Source organism: Rutidosis leptorrhynchoides, chromosome 5 (genome assembly GCF_046630445.1).
Source record: "Rutidosis leptorrhynchoides isolate AG116_Rl617_1_P2 chromosome 5, CSIRO_AGI_Rlap_v1, whole genome shotgun sequence".
NCBI classification, from domain to species: domain Eukaryota; kingdom Viridiplantae; phylum Streptophyta; class Magnoliopsida; order Asterales; family Asteraceae; genus Rutidosis; species Rutidosis leptorrhynchoides.
The window spans coordinates 47,681,286-47,688,575 of NC_092337.1; the positions used below are offsets into that span (position 1 = coordinate 47,681,286).

Below are 7,290 nucleotides of genomic sequence, written 5' to 3' on the forward strand. Positions count from 1 at the left end.
CCTTCACGGATAGACAAAAGTACATACATCTCCATACTATATCAAAAATATCCTCAATTTTATGTTCAAACTCTTTAACACAAAAACTAGTAAAATCATAATCTTTGAACTTCACTGTAGCACCATCACTATACATCATAGTATCCATTTTAAAGTAACCATGATAATGAATCCTAATCGTAACCATCTTCTCGTTATTATCATTAGCCAGGAATGGACGACTTACCAATCGCGATGCTTCTTCAACGATTGTGAATGATCGACTCAGCTTCTTCAACGATTATGGATGACCGACTAGTATTTAGACTCTGCTTCTTCAACTTCTCGTTATTATCATTAGGGTTTATGTTTCCCCCATAATGATTAATGTGTTTTTGAAACGTTATAAACACACATCTACTTAAGTATATAATGTTTATAAATAAAAATAAAAATAGTTGGAAAACACATGCGGAACGCTTTTCAGTCAAAATGTCCAAGTAGCCAAAAATTACCTCAATTCTAAAAATACTGAACACATAGTTCTTTTATTGAGCAAAAACTAAAATGCAGTCCTTTTTGCACTTAGATAAATTGGGGGTTACCTTGATTGTCAAATTTGTTAACTTATGTTATCTTTTCAGACCATTTAGTATTTATATGAAAGTAAACTAAGAGGATTCAGATTAGGAATTAATGTTTTTTTTACCCTTTTTAGATGAATAGATAATAATGGTTAATGATTAATTGGCAATGGATATTGTAGAAATGTGTGTAGGTCACTACCACATTTAGAAAATATTCGTGAGGTTATTTTTACAATTTAACATTTTATGAAGAGTGATATGATATGCACACAATAAATTATTATTGATACCTAACTAAACATAGTACTTTAAATCATGTTTAGTTATGTATAAATAAAAATTAATTGTCTAGAGATCATCACCATATTTTCATATCTTTAATTTATAACTCATTTATCAAATTTATAAAACCTAAGAAACCAACGTGTTAATTTGTCGAAACAACCGGAAAACAAACAAATTGCAGTGAAATATCCCACTAAGACCATTTGTAACGGTAAGGGACGTGAGTTGGTGGTGTGTATTGTTTTTTGCATTTTTTGATGACTAGAATTTGTGAGTTTTTGTTGTGAAGTAATGATGTTGCGGGTTTTTTGTGTGGATAAGGAGTGTTGTGATAATGTGTTAATTGATAAAGTAATGAAAAATATTTAAAATAATAATTTAAAAATAATAGAAAATAAGTAAAGACAAACCCACTTACGTTGCTTCCTGCGTTGCTTTCCAATCCACCCCTTTTTTGTCAAACCCACGCCCCGTTAGGCGAGAAACAGGTGTGGCTTTTTTGTCACGATGGATCCAACGCGTGTGTTGAAGACTGTCGTTACAAATGGTCTAACAGACTGATTAACAATGATGCAAAAGAAATGATACAATCATACAAAAGATTGCAAGAAAAAGATTACTAGTAGTAAAATGCCAATGACAAAATAAGTAATTTCTTAACATATACGTAAGATACTTTTATGTTACAACAACTTTTGTCACGTGTATTTCATCTTTTTTTTTCTCCTATAAAACAAAGATTAACAATTTTTTACTCGACCAGAAGCTATTCCATTCTTGATCTTCCTCTGGTAAAACCCCTCTCACCCACTTTTTTTTACACATGGTTTCCATAAGATTGTTAAGTTGTACACCATGTATTTGTGAAAACGCCTCTATGAACTAAGATAAATTTTTTTTTTTGTTCTTGAATTTCCTCTAAAGGTTTGCTAGGATCATGGGAAATTTATGTTGTTTGTATAAAGTGTATCAATCAAATGTTGCTATTAAGGAATCTTTTGGGAAGTTTGACGATGTTCTTGAACCGGGTTGTCACTGTGTACCTTGGGTTTGTGGGAAAAAAATTGCAGGTCAACTCACACTAAGGCTTCAACAGTTAGATGTCAAGTGTGAAACCAAAACCAAGGTCCTTAATTTTCTTCCCTTTAATTTGTTTGCCCATAAATTCATACTTGCTGAGGGAATTTTGTAACGAATATGGTTTTGTTGTTTTTAGGACAACGTATTTGTGAATGTTGTAGCTTCAATTCAGTATCGTCCTCTGGCTGATAAGGCAAATGATGCGTTTTATAAACTAACTGACCCTCAATCCCAAATCACGGCCTATGTTTTTGATGGTAAAATCCTTCGAAATTTTATTAATTGCTATATTTATTGTCTATACTCTATATATGTTGTGCTTAGCAAATTAAATCTCTACTTGTAGTTATACGTGCTAGTGTTCCCAAGCTTAATCTGGATGATGCTTTTGAGCAAAAGAATGAAATTGCTAAGGCTGTTGAAGAAGAACTTGAAAAGGTAACGTGATTAAATCAATGGGTTAGTAATTTGTATGTCTATGAACAAATTAATTATGTGTTGTTTTTCTGTTTTGATTGCTTGTAGGCGATGTCTGCGTATGGTTTTGAGATCGTTCAAACTCTGATCGTTGATATAGCACCAGATGAGCACGTGAAGAGAGCAATGAATGAGATCAATGCAGGTAAAGTTTCACATAGTAGTGGCAAAATGTGCGGGTCGGGTCACGTGTTTTTTTATAAAGATACTTTTTTTTTTGCTATCAATTTGACTGGTCAAGTGTTAAAAATCGATTTGATATATTGGCAACTGCACGACTGAGGGTGGCGGCGACTAAGAAGGCCGAAGTTGAAAAGATATTACAAATAAAGAGAGCTGAGGGTGAGGCCGAATCGAAGTACCTGTCGGGTTTGGGTATTGCACGACAACGTCAAGCGATTGTGGACGGTTTAAGAGACAGTGTGTTGGGATTTTCGGTCAATGTTCCTGGAATGACGGCTAAAGATGTGATGGACATGGTTCTAGTCACTCAGTATTTTGACACCATGAAGGAAATTGGAGCTTCATCAAAATCGTCTTCTGTGTTTATCCCGCATGGACCCGGTGCCGTTCGTGATGTGGCTACTCAAATACGCGTCTTCAGGGTAACGCTGTCAACTGATTGTCTCAGTCATGTTTAAGTTTGGAGTGAAAACGCATGATTATGAGTCTAATTTTATGTTTTCGTAACTACAGTAATTATATATGTCTGTTTATACAAGTCTACTTTGTGGGTTCGTGATAGGGTTTGTATTTTTCATTATATATGTTCTACTGTTGCTGGTTCATCATCCTCTAAAGGATGTTGACTTTATTAGTTTCGGAAATAGCTCGTTAAATGATTAAAAATATATGTTAGCGTTTTTATATATTAATGTCTTACATAGTTTCGAATTTCTTACTTTCCGAATAAGTTTAAGGTAAAATTGTTGCGGTATAAATACGATGAAGGGAAAAACCATTCACTGGTAAAAGCAAATTCTTCATGTTTAAATTACTCCTAATAATTAGTCGCATAAAATATCGGTCCACATTCATGCATGTACAACAAGTTGGTTTTATTCAATAGGTGACGGTTTCTCTGAATGACTTTTATAAAAATGTCTTGGATATAATGATCCGTGGAATCACGGGGTTGGTTAAACGAAATCGTTTAATGATATGTTTTAAGAATTAAGTGAATGTAAATGTTAAAGTCGTTTAGTTTAATGACCCGTAAAACCACGGATTCTGACTAAGAAACTTGTCGTTGTTTTTACAAATATATAGATACATGTATTTTCGCATACATATGTAACGTAATTAATCTCGTAAAGATAATCCATATTTGAATATTAATATAATAATAATAATAATAATAATAATAATAATAATAATAATAATAATAATAATAATAATAATAAAGTTTGCTTAAAAATTGAGTATTTATATTTTTAATAATAATTATTACTAATAACAAATGCCTTTTGAAATTTTTTTAAAAGTTGTTAAATTATATTTTAATCATGATAATTAATTTATAATTAATTGTAAAGATTAAATTTTAATTGTAAATTAAATTAATTTATGATGTCATTCAAGCGGGTTAGATTTTTTTTTATTTTCTTTTTAATTTTTTTAAATGAAAAAAATGACTATTTATAATATTATCATTATAGCATTTTAACATTAACTATAGATTAGCGCAATATCTCAACATTGACCACTTGTAAATCTTTCAAGTTTCATACCCTAACTAAATGGGCTACTCATTTATTTAGCCCACTGTATATCTTTTTATCCCGCATAAAGCAAAAATTAAATGATTATAGATCCAACGTTCTAGCCCATTATCTTTTATAAGGGTAATTTAAGTATTTATCATTTAAGTTCTAGTTGATTTATGTGGGTGCAAATTCAATTTCACATTGGTTGTAGATAAATATCAAGGCCAATATATAAGCTTATGAGTATCTCTCTCTACTACTAATTGTTTTTAGAGTACTTTAGGACTTATGAGTGGTATACGATTGGTGCTTGTTGGGCTGTAATCGATCCTTCCAATTTAATGGTAATGTTAGAGGTTAATTCGTTATAATTGGAAATGGTAATGTTAGAGGTTATACTGGACCCTTACATACATATATTGGAAATGGTATTTTAAATCATGATTGTGCTTAGAAAGATTCCCCATAGGTGTGAGAATGATACACGTAAACAATTATGTTTTTCCTTGAAAAAAATAGCCATACAATCGAAGATCTTTACATCTTTTAAAGCTATACTTTGACTTCAAAACTATGCAAGATCCTTTAACATTGTTTTTACCGAAAATAACCTTGCAATTCCTTTTCAAAGTATCCAGTATTATCAACCATTCAACCAGTCAACGACGACCTTTCAGACTTGTAATTTTGGCATATACGTTTTCGTTACTGGGGAACCTTTCATGTTCCACCACATTAGCAGTAAATTTACCAACAACTTTATTAATCCTTGACCTTTCGAAAAGTCCTTATACTCATTGAAACCCTATCATGTACTCATCCACATCTTGTAACAATAATTACCATACCAACCACCGGGAATTAGCAATCAGTATTTTGAATCTCGCAGCATTTTCTACGACAGCAGTTATATATAGATAACATCCAACTTCTAGACTTACATACTTCGAATGTGAAGTTTCTGAAAAACATACAAACTATGAACTAGTTCTCTAAAAGTGGAAAAATGCCGATGAAGCAGCAAAAACTGTAAACGACCTTAACTGAAATGTCCCGTTTTTATTGATTAAAAACGTTCCATATTAATTGATTTCGTTGCGAGGTTTTGACCTCTATATGAGACGTTTTTCAAAGACTGCATTCATTTTAAAACAAACCATAACCTTTATTTCATCAATAAAGGTTTAAAAAGCTTTACGTAGATTATCAAATAATGATAATCTAAAATATCTTGTTTACACACGACCATTACATAATGGTTTACAATACAAATATGTTACAACAAAATAAGTTTCTTGAATGCAGTTTTTACACAATATCATACAAGCATGGACTCCAAATCTCGTCCTTATTTAAGTATGCGACAGCGGAAGCTCTTAATAATCACCTGAGAATAAACATGCTTAAAACGTCAACAAAAATATTGGTGAGTTATAGGTTTAACCTATATATATCAAATCATAATAATAGACCACAAGATTTCATATTTCAATACACATCCCATACATAGAGATAAAAATCATTCATATGGTGAACACCTGGTAACCGACATTAACAAGATTGATGTTTTAGCAGAGTGGTATAAAAATACTATTAAATTTTAGCAGAAAATACTATTAAATACGATACAATTTTACACAAGATATTTATTTATTTAGAGAATGGATATACTTAAACCTTGCTACAACACTTATAGGCAGTGTACCTAATCGTACAGTAGTGTAGTTTTTAGTAAGTCCGGTTCGTTCCACAGGGAAATCTTTAAACAAAGCTTAACGCTATATTAGTTTACTTTTATAAAAATACTAATATATGTATAAGTAATATTATTATTATAAAGGGGGGTTTTTACCGTTTAATGACCGGTTTGTCGATTTTAAAATTTTAGTCGCAGTTAAAACCAAATGTAAAATAATAAATAAATACAAGACTTAATTTAAAGCGTAAAGTAAATAACGATAATGAAATTGCGAATAATAAAAGTGCGATAAAATAAACTTGCGATAATTAAAAAGTACGATAATTAAAAGTGCAATTAAATACAATAACAATAAAAATGCGATAATTAGAAGTGCAATTAAATATAAAATAAAGGAAATTAAATATGAAATAAAAGAATTATGCTTATTTAAACTTCCGTAATCATGATGTTTGACGTGTTGATTTTAGTTTTATGCCCATGGGTTAATTGTCCTTTGTCCTGGATTATTTAATATGTCCATACGGATTTGTCCATAATAGTCCATCAGTCATAAATATAAAGAGCGAAAGCCTTCGTCAAATTATTCTTATTCCCGAAGTCAAATATTCCAACTAATTGGGGATTCGAATTGTAACAAGGTTTTAATACTTTGTTTAATGAATACACCAGGTTATCGACTGCGTGTAAACCAAGGTTTTACTACTTTGTTAACAATTACACCAATTACCCTTGAATGTAATTCACCCCTGTTTCAACAAGTCTATTAACTATTAATCTAGTTCCGTATCCGGTAAAATGAATAATTATTGGTATTTATAGATATCCCGCCCACCGTACCCAGTAAAGCGTATGTGGTTATATATAAATACGTCGAATTATAAGTTTGTATATTAAATTAACAAGGTATTGTTTAGTTAATATAAAACCCATTAATAGCCCATAGTCTAATTTCCACAAGTGTCGTTCTTTTGTCCAAACCCCAATTATGGTACAAAGCCCAATTACCTAATTTTAGTAATTAGCCCAACATCATGATTACTTCGGATTAAATAAGCATAATAATAACTTAGCTACGAGACATTAATATAAAAAGGTTGAACATAACTTACAATGATTAAAAATAGCGTAGCGTTACACGGACAGAATTTCGACTTACACCCTTACAATATTCGCTAACATACCCTTATTATTAGAATTATAATTAAAATTAAAATTAAAATTAAAATATAAATATAAATATATACGATATAGATAGAGAGATGGATATATGATGGATGAAAAATGCTCAGAATTCGGTTGCTTTTATAGGGAGTTTCAAACTTTGGGGCTCCGCGACTCGCGGCCAATTTTGCCTTCAAACTCCGCGAGTCGCGGAGTTTGTGAATATAGCTCACCAGCTTTTGGCTCTTTGTTTGCCGACGTTTTATAAATAAATATAATATATTAAATAATTATAAGAATTATTTAAATATTA

General features: G+C 31.0%; 1 pseudogene; it reads left to right on the top strand.

Annotated features, from left to right (window-relative positions):
- Positions 1-1,788: 1,788 nt before the first annotated feature.
- LOC139847389 (hypersensitive-induced response protein-like protein 1) lies at positions 1,789-3,030 on the top strand (annotated as a pseudogene).
- The last annotated feature ends 4,260 nt before the right edge of the window (positions 3,031-7,290 follow it).